The sequence below is a fragment of the Pristiophorus japonicus genome, chromosome 22, assembly GCF_044704955.1.
Source record: "Pristiophorus japonicus isolate sPriJap1 chromosome 22, sPriJap1.hap1, whole genome shotgun sequence".
NCBI lineage: Eukaryota > Metazoa > Chordata > Chondrichthyes > Pristiophoridae > Pristiophorus > Pristiophorus japonicus.
Window position 1 is genome coordinate 8,157,693 of NC_091998.1, and position 23,024 is coordinate 8,180,716.

General features: G+C 43.4%; 1 protein-coding gene across 3 annotated transcripts in view; it reads right to left on the reverse strand.

Annotated features, from left to right (window-relative positions):
- The window catches only part of micu1 (mitochondrial calcium uptake 1), a 116,277-nt gene that overhangs the window by 88,370 nt on the left and 4,883 nt on the right, over window positions 1-23,024 (reverse strand). For 2 of the 3 annotated variants that reach the window (XM_070865576.1, XM_070865574.1), the window contains exon 2: window positions 11,507-11,589. The gene's annotated coding sequence lies outside the window, so the exon portion shown is untranslated. Of the gene's footprint in view, window positions 1-11,506; window positions 11,590-14,112; window positions 14,231-23,024 lie in introns of all 3 variants that reach the window. The other variant, XM_070865575.1, reaches the window with a different exon arrangement.

A 23,024-nucleotide genomic window follows, 5' to 3' on the forward strand; every position in this document is an offset into this window, starting at 1 on the left:
GTAGCAGGAAGAAGAAAATCATAGTTTGCAATCAGACTCCAGCAAGTGTGATCCTCAATCACTCTTATTGCTAAACTCCTGCTCATGCATTTTTTATTAAAAACACATTTTCATGCACTGGTCAATTGCACATTGTGCTCCAAATGGACAAAGCAATTAAACCTTTTCACTAAAATGCAGTGAAAGTCACTTTCATTTCAAATCGGCCTGTCAAATGTTTTGTAAGGAAGACTGCCGGAGACTGAAGTAAAATATGGCCAATGTTATTTCACAGTAACTGTCAGCTTATCTCACTGGGAAATTGGAAACAACACTGCTGTATTTACCGAGACAAGTCAAGGCATTTTAACAGCTGAAAGTGTCGAGAAACACAAATCCTGTAGGTACATTTATATTGCAGTGATCCATTTGCCTCCGCGGAGACAGAGGGTTTGTTCATGTTTCTTCACCACCGCCAAATTAACTTGTCTAATGGGTTAATACCAATGGGTAAGGAGCCCCAAGCATCTTCCCAATTGCCAGTCTCAGCCAATCAGGCACGTTTAACTCTATTGCCACGAGCTGCACGGAAACCACACATCGGGTGCTAGCAGCATCACTGTGGCATGGTGCAATATAAAAGTGGCTTTAAGGTTCCTGTCCCATTGCTGTCTGAGCATGCAAATCGGTCACTTCTCCCCAGGCTTTGGCCAATCCCACCCCCAATTCTGCAATGAGGTGCGCACAAGAGCATCCTACCCTCCAATTTACCTCCGTGGGACGCGCCGAACTTCCACCTCACGACAACTAGCGACTCACTGAGCAGAAAAGCCACCGAGAGCGTGCAGAAACCAAGCACAGGCAGCGGAAAGAGCGTGCGGCAAACCAGTCCCACCCTCCCTTACCCTCAACGACTATCTGTCCCACCTGTGACAGGGACTGTGGCTCTCGTATTGGACTGCTCAGCCACCCAAGAACTCATTTTAAGAGTGGAAGCAAGTCTTCCTCGATTCCGAGGGACCACCTATGATGGTGATGATGAGCAGAAAAGAATATTAACTCTGGATCTGTTCCCTCCACCTTGCTATCTCTCTCTCTCTACCTGCAAAGGCCTCCTTCCAACCCAAGTCTTTGACCACACCTTTGGCCCCCTTCCCTTTGGCTCCTGCTTCAGTCTGACCCCAACTACAAAGCACCGTGGGACATGTTACCAGGTTGTAGGTGCTTGATAAATTTAAGTATCTGATGTACATGATCATCAGTACCATATTCCTGGCCTCAATAAAGGATTCATAACTAGATCAGTGATAAAAAGGACTCACACAGTATTTAACATGAGGAACTGAATTACTCCAGCAGCAATTTTACTTCCATCGTGACCCTACGGCCAAAAATTGCTCAAGATGTCAAATGCAAGTTTCAGAATGCTTTTAGAACGGCTTTAATTAGGTACATTATTAGTTGAACAGGAGAATGTATGACACCACTCAGTGAAAACAAGTTAAATACAAATATGAATTGGGACTGAATGATCCAAACAAATTCCATGTCAGAAAAAACAGCAGGTTCTAAATTCTGCTAACTAAATATTGCAATTTATTTAGAGGAATTCAGATCTCCCTATCTACTGACAATATCGGATTTAAAGATTAACTAAGGATTATTTGTGTATATGGGAGGTGGATAAGCTTCAGTTTTTTCAAAAACAAGAGCATTAAATGCTGCATTTCCAGCAGATGCTAATTTAAAAAAAAGAATAGACAATGTTTACAGGTATTATGACACGGCTGATGTTAAAAATAATATAAATTCAGAAATGTTGTATGTGTTCCATTCTCCTCAAATTCCACTTTATTAATATCTGCACAAAATGTGATCACAGTGTACTGGCATTGCAAAGAGTTAGGAGAGGGTGGTACAAGGTAGCATTTTGCCTGTAATTCTCCAGACTCGAGTACCCAACCTCTGTCATGCTGTCTAAGAGAGCTCCAAACATAGCCCTGTAAATCTCCATGGAGGAAGGGCTCAGAAATTTTACACACAAATTCAAGGCCACCTCCACCTCACAATGGTCCTGATGAGCAGGGCTGTGGGAGGGGACAGCTCCGTCCTCTATCACTGGAGGAAGTTGCATATATAAAGGAAAGACCCAGAGGGTCCCAGGGCGAGGCAAACGGCTATGTACTCTGCGTTGTTGACCTATGCCACAGTTGTGCATTATCAAACACACACTGTTTTAACTGTCTGGAATTTGTTTGTTCAATGTTGTACACAGATCTTAACATTTTAAACATTGAAAACGGAAATTCTTTAGTGAAAGGCTGCTGGTCATAATGAAATCTAAATCTAGTGATTTCCTGGTGTTTTTGAATAGGAGTACTGTTGCTCAACTTGAGAAGGATAATATATACATGGAAAAAACAATTTTGAATGCAGACATTGTACAACTGAGATCACCTCAGTTTTGCTTTTGCAAGGCTACACTAATATTGCAGAATGCTTAGTTCAGCAATATTGATCATGAAAAGATCGGAGCCTAGGATAACATTTGAACCATTACTTTAAACTCCACAATATTGGGCTCAATTTTCCCCAGTGATTTGCGGTGTTTTTTCAAGCCTAAATTAAAATACCCAAGTTTCCCCAAAGATTATGCGCCAGCGTAACTCAGTTACGATTTTTGTAGGTCAGGTTTTTTTTTTGCGTCATAGCGGGTGTAACCTGATTTACATTTGGCCAACTTACATTTCTCCTAGGATGGCCTATGTGACCACTCGCAAAAAACCTTCTGGGCACTTAAGAGAAACCAGCGCACATCAAAAAAATCAGTGCAGAAAGACACCATTGTTTTTAGGCAAAGTTTTGGAGGGAGTCAAGAACACATTAAATTTGCATCATGAAGCTTAATTTTTTTTAAAACTTAAAATGCGGAAAATGGAAGTCTAATGCAATTCTTTAATTTTTGCTCCCCCCCCCCCCCCGCCGAAGTGCCACGCCACCACCGAACGTCTCCAAACCGGGCTCGAGGGTCGGATCGTCGGCCGGAAGAATCGGTCCCTCGCCCTGTCACAGGGGCTCGGCTTCAAAAGCCCAAGGGGGTGGGGGTGTGTGGAAGCTGAACTGAAGGCATGAGAACCCTTACACTATGCAGCAGCAGCAGCAGCATCATCAAATGAAGCCTGGTGGGGGGGTTCCCGTTCTAAACAAGCCTAATTGCACATGCCCAGACCTGGGTGTGGTCCATACTAGGGCATCGATCTTGGGGAAAGAGACAACAAAGAAGCTTGTACTGCTGTTGAGCTTCTTGCAAAGGTACAATTTAATCATGGGGGCAATACTGACAATGCCAGACCTTGTGCAAGCCTTCTGCATGATGGTGCTGTAGAGGAGACGACTGATCCAACGTCAACGCATGAGGAACCTCAGAGCACATAGGATGATGGGCAGGAGGCCTTACCCACGTAGAGTATATCGAGACAGGCGTTTATACCTGCACCCGAGTGATGCATACTGTGTGAGAAGGCTGCGTTGCCGCAAGAAAGTTGTAACCGAGATCTATGAGTTAGTAAAAGCAGACCTGCAACCTAGAAGCATCAGGAGGACTGCTTTCTCAGTTGAAGTGAAGGTTACAGCTGCACTTTCATTCTATGCATCTGGATCATTCCAGGCCACAACTGGGGATGTTTGCGCCATTTCTCAACATGCAACACATATCTGCATTCGGCAGTTGACTACTGCACTATATTCCCGGAGGAATGACTACATAAAGTTTGCTGTGACCGCCTAGGCAATGCGTGAAAGGGTTATGGGCTTCTCCAGGATTGCTGGCTTCCCAAAGGTACAGGGTTGCATTGATTGTACACACATCACCTTGCGAACACCTTTGGAGGATTCAGAGATGTACAGGAACAAAAAAGGCTTCCACTCCATTAATGTGCAGCTCGTGTGCGACGACATGCATCGCATCATGTCAGTTGATACAAGATACCCTGGGAGCACCCATGATGCGTTCATCCTACACAAGAGCGCTGTATCTGCCATGTTGCAGCAGCAGCCAGAAGGGTAGAACTGGCTGCTGGGAGACAAAGGGTACGCCACCTGGTTCATGACGCCCCTACACATAACCCAGACGGAAGCTGACCGGGAATACAACATGTCGCGCATTGCGACGTGCAACACAAGAGAGAGGACCATTGGCCTCCTGAGGCAGTGTTTCCGACACCTGGACTATTCCAGAGGCTACTTGCAATACTCCCGAGATCGGTCAGTTCAGTGTTGTGTGCTGCATGCCTTATCCATCATGAGGCAGCAGCAGCTGGTAGTAGAAGACCCACCTGAGGTGAGAGTGGTTGATGATGGAGGAACATGCAGATGTTGAGGACGAGGATGAGGAAGCCATGCAACTACCTGAACCCGGAGCACGACGACAGAGGATTGCTCAAGCCTTTGACGATTGCTCAAGCCTTGTGCCAGCAGCTCATCCGTGAACGCTTTGCTGCCTGAAGGCTAAACGGCAACTATTCCAAATGGACCATGTTTACTATTTGGACCTGTTCCGTGATGTTGTGTCGTGTTAATGGAACAAATAATGGAAATTATTCAGTTATAATTTAAAATATATTTTATTCAAAAGTTTAACACTTGTTTGTACTTAACTTAAATAAAAATATTCTTGTATAAACTTTAAAGTTTTCAGTTAAGATCACTTTTAAACTTGTAAATTTACATCATTTGCAAAAAACTTTTAATGTGAGAACATACAACAGTAACAATAATAGCAGCAAAGAAAGGCTGCACCCATCCCTCCTCCACCTTATTCTAAGACCGCCCGCTGCACTTGCAGTGGCGCAGTGTTTCTCAGGTTGGTACCAAGCTTATTCTTTCGAACATCTCAGGTAATGCGCACTTCTTGATGGGGGTGCGTGGGTAAGCTGTAATGTGGAAAGCTCGGCTTGGGCCTCTTCAGAGGCTGGTCTGGGGGTGGGAGTGGTAGTTGATTCTGTCAATGGCCGCAGGGTTTGGGAGGGTTTTCTTATTGCAACTGCGAACTCAGACATTCCCTCCCTTACATGTCCTGACAGTGTCTCAACTACCTCCAACATTCCCTCCTTCATGTTCGTCAACAGTGTATTAGCTACCTGTGACAGTCCCTCCTTCATGTTCAACAACAGTGTCAACTACCTCCAACATTCCCTCCTTCATGTTCACCAACAGTGTATTAGCTACCTGTGACAGTCCCTCCTTCATGTTCAACAACAGTGTCAACTACCTGCAACATTCCCTCCCTCATGTTGACTGACAGCGCATCAGCTACCTGCGACATTCCTTCCCTCATGTTCCCGGACAGTGTTCCCATTTCTCGAGAGTGTTGTTACTTCTCCTGACAGTCCCGATACCTCATCACCCACCCTACTGATCGTGTAAGGTCAATGCTCTCTGCACTCATTGCCATCATCTGATCCACATCGGTTCGTTCCTGCACCTCAGGAGAGTGCCGTCGAGCTCTCCTTGCCCTCCTCACCCTGGGTGTGCCTTGCTACATCCCTGAGACCCGCAGCCTCGGACGGTGGGGCCCTGGGTGTGCCTCGCTGCACCCTACTGGAATCCCTAGCCGCGGACTGTGGGAAAGCATGGAATACCCCACAATACTTGTACCACTCAGGAAAGGGGCTGGCACATCAATGGGCAGCACCTGCACCTCCTCTTGAGTGAGTACAACAGTAGGGGCTTCATCCATCCCCTCACCCCCATGCTCTTGGTATGGAAGGTGGGATTGGAAGATATTCTCCTCTTCAAGCTCGTCCTCGTCTGAATCTTCTTCTGTATCGTCAGGGTTGGCCTCAAGTTCTGCAAAATATAACAGAAGACAAATGGTTAGCAGCAGAGATGGGGGGCAAAGTGGCATGAGTAGGCACACACAGAGCAGGCAGCAGGCTCACTTGAAGGATCACGATAATTGATAGCACATTGCATCAACCGAAGCGTAGCTGACGGAGACATCCCCATGAACTGAAGCGTGGCTAGCCCGCACAGTACTTAACATTTTAACATTTAGGAAAGCCAGACTGTGCAATTTGCAGGACTTACCTCTACCCTGAATGTGGGCCCAGCTTGTGCAGTGGTGGGCGTTTTTCTCCAGGCAGGACCCATCAAAGCAGCGACCCTCTCTTCCAAGGGTGTCAGTGAGTGCAGATTTGCCTGTCCACTGCTTGTTCGAGTTCTTTCCCTTTGGTTTTGTGCCGCCTTCCTCTGCAAAGATGAAAATATAACTTTTTAAAGACAGGGTGTCTTTCTGCTGGGTGGGACAAAGACAGCTGGTCACATTTACAATTCCACTGAAGAAATAAAAATATTACTCACACTAACTGCTTGACCAAGGTCCTGACACTTCTTTTTGCACTGGCTCCAGACCTCGGGGTGGTCGCCCTTGCACAGTAATCTTCTGCAAGTTGGTTCCAACGTTTCTTCATTTCTTCAGGCGAAACTTGTGTGTGACCTCTGGTGGTGTCCAGCTTGTGCCATCTGGCCTCAACTGCAGGAACTAGTGCCTCCACTTCATCCTGTAAGAAATTCTTGGATTGCGGCTCCGATTTCCCCCAATGAGAATTCAAGTTCTCTCACACAACTGACTCTTTAAAAATGGCCGAATGCAGACCAGGAGCTGTACTGGGCATGCGCGCCTATAGCAATCAGATCAAAAACGTCCCTTTTTTCCGCGCATGCGCAGAAGAGGGGGCATCGTCTTTTCAATGCAGACATTAGGCTCCACCCCCTTCCCAGAGAGCTGACGGACAGGCTGCGCGGCACCAAATTCAAAAAACTGAAAGGAAAACTTGCTAGTTATTTTTTTTTTGGAGTAGTCGGGTCCCAAAGAAACAGGCACATCTCTTGCCGTATGCCAAAAAACGGCATTGGGGAAAATTGAGCCCATTATCTTCTCATTGTGGAAAAACTACCAACCAAGGTCAAAGGTCAAAGGGCCCGTAGTCCAGGTCACTGAAGTTGAATAGACAAAAAGATAAAGTATATCAGGAAGTAGGCAGTCCCTCGTATCGAGGATGACTTGCTTCCACGCCAAAAAGGGATGAGTTCACAGGTGTTTCAATGCAGGACCTAATATTCCAGGTCCCGAACTGCATCTTGAAGGGTGGAAAGATGCCTGTGCGTGGATTTTTTTTTTAACATGGGGTGGCCGTTGCACACCAGCCACCACACGGGCTTGACAGAGCTAGGTCTTGGTCCAGTGGCAAGGGTTAACCAAGGCAACTGGAGACCAGCTCTGCTGCACGGACCTAGTGCGTGCACATATCGCACAGTGTGGGCTGGGCCCGTGCTGCCCCTGGGCCCTCGGCTCTTCTGGGCCCCGAACTCATGCCTCTCCTGAGCCCCGATCATGCCGCTCCACGATCTCGTCGCTCCCACAATACCCACTTAACAGGTATCACACCAATGACTGAACATTACAAAAGAAAAATATCATGCAAGTCGGAAAGGACATTACACGTTTGGTACTGAGCTTGCAATGTTCAAAACCCCCTCCCCCAGCCTAGATGGTTGAGCAATTAGAATTATTCTGCTGGGTAGTAAAGTTCTTTTTTCATGCACATTCACGCAACGTATACAATGTCTGGCCAACCTGGAATACACCCAAGCGAACCCAATTAAACATTAGAAGAAAGCTGTTGCTGAGTGTAGGTTTTAAAATTGCAGGAGCAAGAAGGGGTAGGAAGTTGTAGCTTCCATCCTCTCAGAAAGACCTAGTTGAAAGTAGAAGAAATGCATTTGCACCAAAGGAGCTTAGAAGGACCAAGACAAAAATTTACAGGATCACTGACACTCGTAATATCAATAAAATAGTGAGACACATAAAAGTTTGCAATGGATTGGCAGAGAAAGAGGGGTCAGAGGCTAGAGGTGTTGTGTGGTCTTGAGATGTGCTTTCTTCTTGGGACTGCCCAGCAGTGCGAGAGAGTTACCAAGGGTCTCTCGTGACAAGAAAGCAGCATCCGAGTATTATTAGATGCATTTAGGCTTTCGAGAGTCGTTGAGGTTAGAAATGGTGTTTGGTATGAATTAGGAAATTAAGTTTGTTATACAACTTTAGCAATGGAGATGTGGAAGTTCCAACTGAGGTCAGAGGAGATAGTAAGAACAAGAATCTTGATAGAAGGAAGAAAGAAAAAGAGGAAGGCAACAAAGGCAAAAGAGTGGGAGCTGTTGATTAGATTTGCAACAGCCAACAAGTAAATGTATCTGTCAGGAATTGAAAGAAACAACATTTTTTTTACTGCTTTACAGACTGATGCAAAGGAACATTGAGATTACAGAATAAGACACAACAGACTGTACAAGTTAGATCTTAAGAGATGTGATTGTCATGTTATCATAGTAGAATCACACCACACGATTAACATGAGAGGAAAAATAGGGAATTATTCTGCACTAAGAGAAACCCTTCTGTGAGTTCACCATCTCAGCTTTGATGTCTGAAGGAACAAACTTGAGCTATCTTCACATCAGCCACATTTTACAGACCAGCATTTCGAAGAAGCTTGTCATCCCATTAGCTGGCTCAGAGCATTACAATGCTCTGTACATTACGATTGTGTCCTAATTAAAATTTATCTTGTTTTTCAGAAAAGTGTTGGAGTTGGATTAGGATTTATATGAGCCGCAGACATAAAAAGCCTATTTGAACATGTTTCACAGCACTGTATTTACCAATGTTCATTTAACAATCCAATCTGAAACAAAATCATGTTTTACACAACAGTGACTGGACTCCTAAAATATGGTACTGCCTCTGGGTAACATTTACCAGGGGTCTGATGATATTGGCGGCACTCAACATTAAAGTTACGAGAATAACTGGATGAGCAATTCTGCAGAAAGGAGGGAAGTGTTGGAGAATCTATATCGGTTTTAGCACTAAACAATGACAGAGGGTGGTGAGAGTCGAGAACTCACTGCCTGAAAGGGTGGTAGAGGCAGAAAACATCTTGTACTTGGATGTGCAATTGAAGTGCCGTAACCTACAGGGCTACGGACCAAGAGCTGGAAAGTGGGATTAAGCTGGATAGCTCTTTTTCGGTTAGCACAGACATGATGGGCCTAATGGCCTCCATCTGTGCCATAAATTTCCATGATTCTATGAAATAGCTAACACAGACTATATGGGTAAGCTAAGTTAGACGGAGTTAGTACATGCAGTCACGTAATCAAACAGACTTTTTCCAACATAAAGGGCTAGATTTTCCCCAAGCAATTTTTTTGGCGCACTGACCGTAAATGCGCCGACTTTGTGAGGTGGAAACAGCGCCGAAAAAATGTGCACCCATTCTGGCCGCTCTGCTGTGTGTCCTGGGTCCTGGTGTGGCGTTTCTCAAGTGGTAGGGAGGTGGAACTACATTCCTGCGCAGCAAACGCTGCCGGCACCTGTGCACCTGTGCACATGTGCGCTAGAGTGTGCATGTATGTGCAGTAACTCATCGCAGCCCGACGCGGTGTGGGAGGGAGGGCCCGAAGCACGCTGCCCCTGTCCCGGGCCGAGTGGCCTGCCGCACATTCTGATATCGAAGGATCGCATTGGAGAACTGGAGTCTGGAGATGATGAAGGGAACATGTGAGTTTTAGTGGCAGATGGGCTGTGGCCCTTTTGACAAGGGCGGGGGAGGCGGGACGAGCTGAAGTGCTCTTGCAGAGAGCCGGCACGGGCTGGACGGAGCATTGACTTGGGGTTGCAGAGCCAGGATGGCAGGGAGAATTCACAGGACACTGGAGAGGAGAGCATCGACAGCCAAAAGTGCCCAGTCTGAGAGATCATCTTCCCTCTCAACCTGGAGGACTTTGATTTTGAGCAGCATGTTGTGAAGCACTTTGTAGCCTTTCCTCTCCCTTCCCCCCTCCCGACCCGGCCCGCTGCCTTCCCTGGCCGATTTCAACGAAAGATAGGATTTAATGCAATTTTTTAAATTGTTGTTCAATTGTTTACCCTATTTTTATATAGTTATTTGAACTTTTATATTGAATGTTTGCTGCTTAGTGCTTGGTGCAGGTCCAACCTGCGCTGATTTGTTAACAGCTCAATGTTTTTCAGAGCTGGCCACATACGCTGACCTAAGTAGATTTGGAGTAACTTATAGCTGGCCAAAATGACATAAATGGTCAAAAGTGGAGTAAGTCTATGGGAACGCCCCCTTTTGAAAAAAAAAACTGAAGTTAAAAAAATCTAACCTAAGTGACTTACTCTAGAGTAAATTTTGTTGGGGAAAAAAACATTTTTTAAACTTACGTCAGAAAAAACAACTTACTCCAAAAAAATTGGAGCAAGTCATGGGGAAAATTGGGCCCAATGCCACTGGAAAACGTGTTTTTGAACAAACCAACCAAATTAGAAGATACGGTTAAGAAAGTAGAAGCAGAGGGCTAAGAGAAAATGCTTAACAAAGAAGAAAATGCTTAACAAAGAAAGGAAGATTGAACTCAGTCTTTCTTTTTTAATTCTTTCCGGGATGTGGACGTCACTGGTGAGGCCAGCATTTATTGCCCATCCTTAGTCTGGTCTGCAACCTTGAGAAAGTAGGTCCAAGAGTGGAGCCTCCGCAGCAGCAGCTATGGTTCTACTCAATGTACCGACCGCTACTGTCGACTGAAAAAGTTTAAAATCAAGAATGATTATATAAATAAGGGAGGACATTAGTTATCAATCACTGGAAGAATAGGATCCACTTTCTGAACCAGTAAAGGTGCTCCAAGTCATGGGTATGAACTTACTTAAGGCATCTAGCAGAATAAGTGTCACAGCATTACTATCCAGCTTTGAATATAATGTTTGGTTAAGTTCGGGTGGACTTTGGACCAATAAAATTATACACCAAACTAGTGTCTTATGTATTAATTGACGTGCAACCTGGTGCAGCGAGGAGGTTGGGCCCATAATCTCTGGAGTTTAGAAGATTGAGAGGTGATCTCATTGAAACCTGTAAGATTCTGAGGGTGATTGACAGGGTAGATGCGGAGAGGCTGTTTCCCCAGGCTGGAGAGTCGAAAACTAGGGGCACAGTCTCAGGATAAGGGGTCGGCCATTTAGGACTGAGAAGAGGAAGAATTCCTTTACTCACAGGGCTGTGAATCTTTGGAATTATCTACCCCAGAGGGCTGTGGATGAGGAGTTGCTGAGTATATTCAAGGCAGTGACCAATAGATTCTTGGACTTATTTTACTGAATGGTGGAGCAGGTTCGAGGGGCCGTATGGCCTACTCCTGCTCCTAAGTCTTATGTTCTTATGTATTCAACAGTGACCAACAAAGGAACAGCTGCTCCATATGGTCAGTCCCCAAAGCTGAAAATGATCACATTGGACTAAATCTGCTACCCCACTCAATCACTTCTTTGGCCAAAAAACTCGCCAGTTCACTCCTGAATTTGTCCACGATATCAGCCTCCACTGGATGGTACAATCGAATGACATGCTTGCACTGGCGTTGATTGACTGACTGAATACACAGTAAAATTCATGGCACATACCTTGGGCACGACCTTATGTTTCCCAATGGATGTCAAGCTTCTGGTTACACTTGGAAAGATGCTGTCACCGTTCAGATCACAATCTGCAACAGAAAATAGACTGAATTTGAACCAAAAAAAACAGAAAATATTGGAAATAGTAGCCAGTATGTCTGGAAAAAAGTCACCATTTTGGGCAAGGCTCTTTAGAACGTTTAACAGTTTGTTAATGGCAAAACAATGATTTTTAGGAAAAAACACAGACTGGGCTGAACAAACTGTGGCAGTTAGAAGCATTGATCGTGGAAATCCACAAAGTGTTGGGGAAGAGGAGAATAAAACACACAAAATCCTGAGGGGTGCTTACCAGCCTGCAAAGGCCAAATGTCACCATGAGTACTGAATAGTGGAGAAAACACAAGTAACCAAAAGGATTTTAAATAAAAATTGGAACTAGATCTTTTTTATCGGCAGCTGTTTGTTGACTGCTTGTTTTCATACGTCCTTCGTAAATTTTCGTTTGAAATGCATCTACCTGCTTTGACAGCTTTTGGCACATTCTCTCCCAGATGTGATTTCTTGTCGCTAATGAATGAAATACAGGTTCCATCAGGTGCAAAATACTTCATAAGAAATATGATGGGCACAAAGAACACAAGACACAACATTGATATAGGCAGAAAAATCAATTTTCAAACAATTTTATTTAAAAAGAGATTTAAAACTGCAATAAAACCCCCAATTGTTAAAGCAACACTTGTTCATAGTACAAATTAATTTTAATTGTTTCTTTTGCACATTAACAGGTTACAAAATGGATATTTCCCACTTTGCAATTCCTCAGTAGCATTATTTGTATCGGAGCATCCTTCTGTTACTAAATTGTGACAACACAGCACGGTTTCTCACAGAGACCCATAGAAACCTTTCAGTGAAAAACTCCTATTCTACTCGATCGTTATAACTTGCACAGCGCTCTACTTGGAAACATCCAGAGAACTTCACAGGAGAACGGAGAAGGCAGAAAGAAGTAGGAGAGAAAGTTAGATAATGGCTAGAGACATGGTGATGAGATCAGCTTAGTCGAAGCATTTGATAACTTATTTACATAGCGCCTTTAATGTAGTAAAATATCACAAAACGCTTCTTCACAACAGTGTTACAGACAAAAAGGTAAATTTGACACCGAACCACAGAAGAAATTCAGGCAGATGATCAAAAGTTTGTTTAAAGAGGTAGGTTTTAATGAGCGTCTTAAAGGAGGAAAGAGAGAGAGCGCGGCGTAGAGGTTTAAGGAGGAAGTTCTAGCGCTTGGTGGCCAGGCAGCTGAAGGCACGTCCACCGATAGTTGAGCAGTTATGATGATATACAGGTATAATTATATATGATGGTGGAGAGAGAGGTGGCAAGGAAAATGGCTTTACGGAGGGAATTCACTAGTGCAGGGGCATGGTAGCAGAAGGCTTTGCCATCGACAAAGAACAGAGGGGTGGACAGTCAGGAGAGTACCAAGTGCATGCTGTTGCATAGTTTTTCCTCTTGCACTATTTAAAATGAAGTCTCCCAGTTACAAATAAACTTTTGTGTGTTGAGGTTCCCAGGTTCCTAATAGTCAAAATCAGTGGGATATCTGGTGACAGGAATAGTCTCTCTGGAAGCTTTCATGGCAAGGGGTAGAAAAGATTCACTTCAAAACTGGGTTTCGTTGCGACAAGGATGAATTTATCCTACTAGATACTGAAGGAGCATTTTGTATATTACAGGATACTGGTTAAGCAGTAGTGATTACAGCAATAATTTCGAAGGGGACTCAGATGACTGCAAGTGGTCATTTTTAATCACAAAATGGAAATCACACTCGGGTATCTTTTATTTCTCAATTAGGTTAACAGCAAATACTGACAGCCATCTGTCGCCCATCTGCCTGTGGACTTATATGATGCCGCCTTATTCCGAAATGGGGTGGGAAATAAGATATATTAGCAACCGAGGAGGCTACTTAGACATTGGGATTGGCCACAGTTCAAAGACAGAGTCCTTTAGCAGTTACTGCTACCACTCTGTTCTCATTCATGACGGAGCTCCATTTAAATCATCAAAGCCCATTTACCACTTCCTGCAATCCCAAGAGCTTTCAAGCTTTTTGCCCAAGTGGACTGCTGGGGTGTGTATCAGAGAGACATGTAAAGTCTAAATCACTGCGGCCACTAATTGCACGCATCCGAAGGTACTGATAATTACACAGCTTTGCGTTCAGAGTTAGCAGTGAGGCAAACCTGCTCAAAAACAGCCTTTTCCTCACTTTCAGCTCCAGAAAATTCAAACAGGACAAACCAGGAATCAAATGGAAGTTAATTGCCAGGACCAGGTAGATTGGATTGCCTGGGACCACAGGCCATTATTTATACAATCCCGAGGGTAAAAAAATACTTTGAAACCCAAGCTTGGTACAACCTAATCTATCATTTCTTAATTTGCCTCATTTATTATTTTCAACCTGTACTGAGCCTTGGCCCACCAGTTGGGTCTTTCAGTACTAAAGAACACTGATTTAAAGGCCATCACCTTTGATGAAATTCTTTCATTCAGTAAATATGTCAATTTCCTTCTAATCTTTCAACCAGTACCTCAGGGTCATCAAATGTGCTGAGCATGGATCGATTCGAATACTCGTTTATTCGTTCAAGCTCCCCAGATAATCCTGAATTCACTCTTCAAGAACTGTGTTATCCTATCGATAGCAAGCTATAAAATACAAATTCACGTTTCAATTTTAAAGGTTGGATTCACATTAACTATTTTCCAATTTCTGACAAGTTTTCACTAGAGAAGTTTTGTTAGAGCTTTCTCCAAGTCCTGTTAATTCTTTAAACACTCCTTTATATATTCTATCAGAGGCTAATCATGTCATGAAATTTCAATTGCTCAGTTTTCTCAGATATTTAATTTCCAGTTCTGCTCATTTCTCTTATCCATCCACAATGGATGGGGATGGCACTACATCTTCCAGTGTAGCCATTTAACTTTCTTCCAATGCTTCCCCTCACTAATCTCAAGATAGTCTTTTGTTCCATTCCACCACCCCCCTTCCCCCCAAACCTCGCTTCCTTCACCACTGACTCTCACGGCTCTATGAGTCAAGTACACCAGCAGGTCTCTGGTAAGTTGCTGATATGTCCTCCTTCAGTGAGCCACGGTGGTGAAGGTTAGCAGGCACAGAGCACAGCTCAATGTCCAAACACAAGCCCTTTCCATCAGATAGCAATTCGGGCTGAGAATCTTGGCTGATTTTTCCTCTCCCTAACTTACCAGACTACAACTGCTGTCCCAACTCAATGCAGAATATCCAGAATACACCAGGAATTGAAACATGGGACTTGTTCCCATCTATGGTTTATTGATACACCGAGACAATGTCTTTTTCCAAAAACCCAAATGTGGGGGCCAATTTCCCTCTTCCTCACAGACGTCCATTCCTTGTTGGAATGTGCTTTCATAGGCAAAGGTCACACTTCAGTAACTTGACCAAATGACCATGATTCATGTATGAAGCATTAGCGAGTGCTGACAGACCATTCAACTACAAGGGACCATCATGACCAAACCTGATCGTGTTCTCACAGGACATCCACACATCTGAACTTTAAGAAAGGGGTCATTGGACAGCGAGCAGGAGTAGGAACCCTGGTCAATTTTCCCCTTGTTAACCCAAGGGTGCTGAGCCAATTGTAGTCGACTATTGCTGCTCCAGATAAGATCAGCTAACTCAGAACAAACCCAAGACACCTTCCTCAACTTTATGTCTCAACTACTCATTGGATAAATTTTGAGTCATCAAAAGGTGGCCTGGGTCTTTTCTTTCACTCTTTAGTCTCTGAACATGCTTGCATTTTGCTTCAAGTCGATTATACTCAATACCTGACTTGTGTAGTTGCTTGGTATTATATACACTTTCCCCATTTCCTTAAGTCATTCGCACCTTTACTGCCCCACGGTACACAAAGGAAAAATATGATCCATAAGTCACCTTTTAAATCCAACGTTTGGTAGCACACAAACCCGGGAATACAGATTGTGCAACTGCGAGTGAAGTAGCATCGTTCAGACCAGCCTCAAGTGTAACATCTCAAGTGCCTTAACAGCAGTGGGATAGTGACACTGGATTTTATAGCAATTAATTTGTGCCCTTTATAGCTAGTCCTTTATTACAAAACCTTTTTTTCCTTCCCATTTATAGTCTCTGACTGCTAATACCAACTCTCAGCAAGCAGATTATAAAATAACAATTATTGAATTCCCAACAGTAGTAGTAAACAAAGCCAGATGTTTCAGATAATTCAGGATGCGGATAACAGATGCTAGTTGCCAATTACCTATTTTTGTTGAAAAGTGAACATCACTGTCAGTTAAGGAGGGTTGGCAATAATTTCGAACCAGTTTAGTGAAATAGCACCCAAACGGACCACAGAGTGCTGCCATCTTTTCAACAGTTTGCTTGAACAATGCACCAGCCCTAGTACCAGTACAGTGCTGAGAGCGCGCTGCACTGTCAAGAGGTGCCGTCTTTCGGAAGGGACGTTAAACCGAGGCCCCGTCTGCTCTCTCAGGTAATCGTAAAAGATCCCATGGCACTATTTCGAAGACGACCATGGGAGTTATCCCCGGTGTTCTGGCCAATATTTATCCCTCAATCAACATAACAAAAACAGATTATCTGGCCGTTATTACATTGCTGTTTGTGGGAGATTGCTGTGCACAAATTAGCTGCCACGTTTCCCACATTACTACACTCCAAAAGTACTTCATTGGCTGTAAAACGCTTTGAGATGTCCGGTTGTCGCGAAAGGCGCTATATAAATGCAAGTCTTTCTTTTTTCTTCGCTAAGTATTTTTTGTGGGTATGCATATTGTTTAAAGTACTGCTGCTGAAAACATTGCAGCAATTCTCTGTCTGTTTCCATCTTATGCTGGCCAGATAGCTCATTAGTATTCAGCAAATGGTATCCTGAGCCAAAGGCAGAACAGGAACATATATTTTGTTGAATGCCTCATAAGAATATTGTTATGCTCATAATAAAGTAATGCAACTGCAACTGAGTACTGTAGACATGAGTAAGTGTGACCTCAGCTCCTTTATTCAAACTCCAAAGTGCTGGTACAGCATGGGAGGCCTGCTTATATATGGGGATCCCTTGGGACTCCAACAGGTATGCCTTCTGTGGCGGTATGACACAGGTTACCAAGGGTTGCATACATAACATCTAAAATCAAGGTTTACAACTATTTAAGGTGCGCAAGTTGAACCTTCACCCACACTTTTCTGAATTTAGCAAATTCCAAGAAAAATTATGCAAGAGGAACTTTTACTACATTATGGCATACAGACAAATTCATCTTTTCAAGTTACAATTTTTTTTAAAAATGCGGGAATGATAAAGAATATCTGTTTTCCATTCAAGCACCTTAAAAGCAAGCATTGAAGAGGGTTGATTATTTGGGGAAATAAGTCTACAATGCTTCATTCATGCCAGTATCTCAAGTGAACCTTCTTTTCAGAAAAGGAGCAATAACAGGTTGCCTATTAAAAGATTATTTTAAATCCAAGGCAATTCTTCCCTCAAAGCCTTATCATCCCACATACTGTTAGCCATTATAGATGAGGTTTTGAAACTGAAGCCAAGAATAATCCTTTCCATTGCTGAGAAGTAATCTTACACTGTAAATCTAAATATCCAATTTGTCTGTGTGTCCTCATGCATAAATATGCATTTAGTTTCAGCTGTGGCTCAGTGGGCAGCACAGCATCATCGACTCAGAGTCAGAAGGTTGTGTGTTCAAGTCCCACTTCAGAGATTTGAGCACAAAAATGTGGTCATTATCACACTGCTGCTTGTGGGAGCTTGCTGTGCACAAATTGGCTGCCACATTTCCAACATTACAACAGTGACTACACTTAAAAAAAAAAGTAATTCATTGGCTACAAAGTGCTTTGGGACGTCCAGTGGTCGTAAAAGGTGCTATATAAATGCAAGTATTTATTTTCCTTTTTACTCAAATTTTATAAATACCAGATATTGCATTGTTACCAGTACAGGACTCGCAGAACATTCCTTACCTTGCTTGTCAACGGAGTTGTCAAATTACTGCCTTGATGCAGTTTGCAGAGCCCCATTTAACCAGGCAGATAAGAAAAGGGAAAAAAATTTGAAAATCTGAAAGAAAATCAGGAAGTGCTGGAAATACATTGCAAATCCATCAGAATCTGTGCAGAGTTTTGGCAAGTTAATGTTTCAGATGTGAATCCGTCAGAATGAATGAATGAATGAATGATAACCAGTCTCTTCGCTTCACAGATGCAATCAGAACTACAATGCTTTTTGCAGAATGTTGTGTTTTAATTCTCTTGACCAGCTAGAACACAAGCTCATCAATAAGCTACATATCTCTCTCCCATTATCACAGACAGATAAATCACAATTTGACTTTAGACTTGATTTGATCTTGGACAGCATTTTATCCCCAGGAGACAGATAAGTTGCTCTACATAATGGATCTTCTTCACAACCACAAGAGTACTCCTGTCATTTTAAAAACACAGGATCAGCATTCAGATATGTGATATTTGCTGTACTTGCTCAGTGTACAGCCAATTAAGGTCCCGACCAAGCAGCATTCCACCAGAAATCCCAAGAGATACTGCTTGGGATATCGAATATTCTCTTAAGACCCAAGGCAAACCCATACCCCCCACTCCCTGCTCAGCTGCAAGCAATTTGATTCCTAGCCAGGCTCAACCCTTGAATTTGAAGATCAAGACCTCAAATCTGGCACAAAGCTCACGGTCTACAAAGCAGCAGTGATATCCGCCCTCCTATATGCTTCAGAGACATGGACAACGTACAGTCGGCACTTCCGAGCACTGGAGAAGTACCACCAATGCTGCTTCCGTAAAATCCTGAAAATCCATTGGCAAGATAGGCGTACCAACATCAGTGTTTTCTCCCTCAGGCCAACATCCACAGCATCGAGGCATTGATCACGCTCAATCAGCTCTGATGGACGGGCCACATTGTCCACATGCCTGATACATGACTCCCGAAATAAGCGCTCTACTCCGAGCTCCGTCACCGCAAGCGAGTTCCAGGAGGGCAGAGCAAACACTTCAACGACGTCCTCAAAGCCTCTTTGAAAGATTTTTACATCTTCATCGACTCTTGGGAATCCCTGGTGCAAGACCACTCAAAGTGAAGGATAAGCTTTCGAGAAGGCGCCGAACACTGAGTTTCTTCACTGGAAGCACGCAGAAGCCAAGTACAAACAGCGGAAGGAGCATACAACAAACCAAGCACCCCACCCATACGTCCCTTCACCACTACCTGCCCCACCGGTGGCAGAGTCTGTACATCCCACATAGGATGCATCAGTCATCTTGGAACTCATAATATAGGTATGGAAGCAAGTCATCCTCGACTCCAGGGGAATGCCGAAGGAGAGATATCTGTAAATATTTACCAGATACAATGGGCAGGCATGACTGACCCTAGTGGAAAAAACACGGCTGATCAGAGACCTGGTCCAAATTATACTTCATTCCAGCAACTATAAAAATTGGGCTATGGCTCGACGTTGTTTAAAATTGTTGGGCAGATTGTTTCTGAAATTAGTTTTACTACTTCCTGCCTTCTTTATCGATTGGATTCTGAAACTTCGATGAACAGACCATTAACATAGAAAATAGGTGGAGTAGGCCATTCGGCCCTTCGAGCCTGCACCGCCATTCAATGAGTTCATGGCTGAACATGCAACTTCAGTACCCCATTCCTGCTTTCTCACCATACCCCTTGATCCCTCTAGTAGCAAGGACTACATTCAACTCCTTTTTGAATATATTTAGTGAATTGGCCTCAACAACTTTCTGTGGTAGAGAATTCCACAGTTTCACCACTCTCTGGGTGAAGAAATTTCTCCTCATCTCGGTCCTAAATGGCTTACCCCTTATCCTTAGACTGTGACCCCTGGTTCTGGACTTCCCAACATTGGGAACATTCTTCCTGCATCGAACCTGTCTAAACCAGTCAGAATTTTAAACATTTCTATGAGATCCCCTCTCATTCTTTGAGCTCCAGTGAATACAAGCCCAGTTGATCCAGTCTTTCTTGATACGTCAGTCCCGCCATCCCGGGAATCAGTCTAGTGAACCTTCGCTGCACTCCCTCAATAGCAAGAATGTCCTTCCTCAAATTAGGAGACCAAAACTGAACACAATACTCCAGGTGTGGCCTCACCAAGGCCCTGTACAACTGTACTAACACCTCCCTGCCCCTGTACTCAAATCCCCTTGCTATGAAGGCCAACATGCCATTTGCTTTCTTAACCGTCTGCTGTACCTGCATGCCAACCTTCAATGACTGATGTACCATGACACCCAGGTCTCGTTGCACCTCCCCTTTTCCTAATCTGTCACCATTCAGATAATAGTCTGTCTCTCTGTTTTTACCACCAAAGTGGATAACCTCACATTTATCCACATTATACTTCATCTGCCATGCATTTGCCCACTCACCTAACCTATCCAAGTCACTCTGCAGCCTCATCGCATCCTCCTCGCAGCTCACACTGCCACCCAATTTAGTGTCATCTGCAAATTTGGAGATACTACATTTAATCCCCTTGTCTAAATCATTAATGTACAATGTAAACAGCTGGGACCCCAGCACAGAACCTTGCGGTACCCCACTAGTCACTGCCTGCCATTCTGAAAAGTACCCATTTACTCCTACTCTTTGCTTCCTGTCTGACAACCAGTTCTCAATCCACGTCAGCACACTACCCCCAATCCCATGTGCTTTAACTTTGCACATTAATCTCTTGTGTGGGACCTTGTCGAAAGCCTTCTGAAAGTCCAAATACACCACATCAACTGGTTCTCCTTGTCCGCTCTACTGGAAACATCCTCAAAAAATTCCAGAAGATTTGTCAAGCATGATTTCCCTTTCACAAATCCATGCTGACTTGGACCCATCATGTCACCTCTTTCCAAATGCGCTGCTATGACATCCTTAACAATTGATTCCATCGTTTTACCCACTACCGATGTAAGAAATGAAGTATTCCATCACTTACATCTCCTGAAATCCGTTGCGTTTGTTCTTGCTTCTGCTTAAACATTATTCAACAATAAGCCTGATTTGTAGTTTATAGCCCATGAAATACTGTTTGTCAGAATTTAATTTATCCATTGTTGGGAGTGATTTGCAGTTACTGTTTCAGTGAGTTTATCAGCAGCACAAGGGGTTTGTTTATTGTTCATCCTTAGCAGATTCCTTTGCATCTTAAATTTCATTGGAACCACAGGCTTGCTCGCCAGTCAAAGCAGTTGGTTATATGCTCGGCATGAGAAACAGTATCTGGACAGCGTCAGAATCACAATAGATGCGAGTGACCCACACGAGATGGAAATGTGAAAACAGTTCCACAGTAGTTTAAACAAGACTAATTTAACACAAATTTTAACAAGTTTAGCAGCAGTTTTTTTTTAAATAAAAGGATTTGAGATGTATTATTAAAATAATGAAACTGAATTGGAAGATTAATGTGTCACTTGAAACATTTTCCTCCCAGGGCATGCAGGAAGGTGGGAGATGTCCGTGCTTGTTCAACATTCAACTGCTTCCTACGTACTTCAATAAGTAAATTCACAAGATAAATATGGATGTCTCTAAATTTTTGACTAGCATTGGACATATGAAAAGGCTCGGTATTATAATCCTCTTGTAGCCTTGAAAGAAAAGAAATGAGAGGGGACCTTACAGAGGTATGTAATATAATAAAGGGAACAGAAGAATGGGACCATTTCAGAGGGGCAGTTAAGAGTCAACTGCATTGCTGTGGGTTTGGAGTCACATATAGGCCAGACCGGGTAAAGGCGGCAGATTTCCATCCCCAAATATCACGGATAATACAGCAGTTACCAAATAAACAAGTTGCATTGCACCAACACAGCAGCAATCCTTCATTTTCTGGACAAACTGTCCAACTTTAAATAATTTCCGGGCTTTTTAGGTCGACTGCAACACCAACTATCAACACTTGTTTACAAATTAAAAACACGAGACAACACCCACTCAAAAAAAATACATTTGATAAGATACGGGACGATGACAATGCATAACCACTGTAATTATCTTGCAATGATTCACCATCCATCCAAATACCACTCATCGAAAGTGATCAGCCACATGGTCCAGACATCCCAAAATACCATGCATTTATAAATGTATGATTGTACTGTAAATAACCACTCGATATATTTTGAACAATGGCAACGTGATCAGCAGGGCAATTTGATCAGGCTGAAATCTGCATAGAATCTGATATTTTCACTACCTCCAGAACTGGAAATGTAAATGTGCTGCACACAGCACTCCATTGAGGTAACTAGAAATTCATCATATTTGCTGTAGAATAGGCCACCATACAAAATCACTTGCTCTGAAGATCACAAGATAATGATGAGAGATAGATAGGACGGTCACTCGGCCCATTTGATTCATCCATTCAGGGTGATTCTAACAATCCCCCTTCATTATAACATCCAAGTACTTCAATCAAAAAACAGATTATCTGGTCACTATCACACTGCTGTTTGTGGGAGCTTGCTGTGCACAAATTGGCTGCCGCGTTTCCTACATTACAACAGTGACTGCACTTCAAATTGTACTTCATTGGCTGTAAAGCACTTTGAGATGTCCGGTGGTCACGAAAGGTGCTCTATCAATCCAAGTCTTTTTTCCTTAAATGATTCCGCAGTGTTTTTTTTCCACTACTCTTAGTATATTTCCTTACTTAAGGAAGGATATACTAGCTTTGGAGCGGGTACAGAGACGATTCACTAGGCTGATTCCGGAGATGAGGGGGGCGGTTACCTTATGATGATAGATTGAGTAGACTGGGTCTTTACTCGTTGGAGTTCAGAAGGACGAGGGGTGATCTTATAGTAACATTTAAAATAATGAAAGGGATAGACAAGATAGAGGCAGAGAGGTTATTTCCACTGGTCGGGGAGACTAGAACTAGGGGGCACAGTCTCAAAATACGGGGGAGCCAATTTAAACCCGAGTTGAGAAGGAATTTCTTCTCCCAGAGGGTTGTGAATCTGTGGAATTCTCTGCCCAAGGAAGCAGCTGAGGCTAGCTCATTGAATGTATTCAAATCATAGATCGATAGATTTTTAACCAATAAGGGAATTAAGGGTTATGGGGAGCGGGCGGGTAAGTGGAGCTGAGTCCACGGCCAGATCAGCCATGATCTTGTTGAATGGCGGAGCAGGCTCGAGGGGCTAGATGGCCTACTCCTGTTCCTAATTCTTATGTTCTTATTTCATGTGTTGATTACTCTTTTCATGAAGAAGGATTTCCTGATATCTATCCTACAAGTACCCTTTTCTAGTTTGAACCTGTGTCCACTAGTTCTACTCCCACAGTTCAATTTAAAATAATAGGCCATGTTCATTTCTTCACTACCCTCAACAATCTTGTAT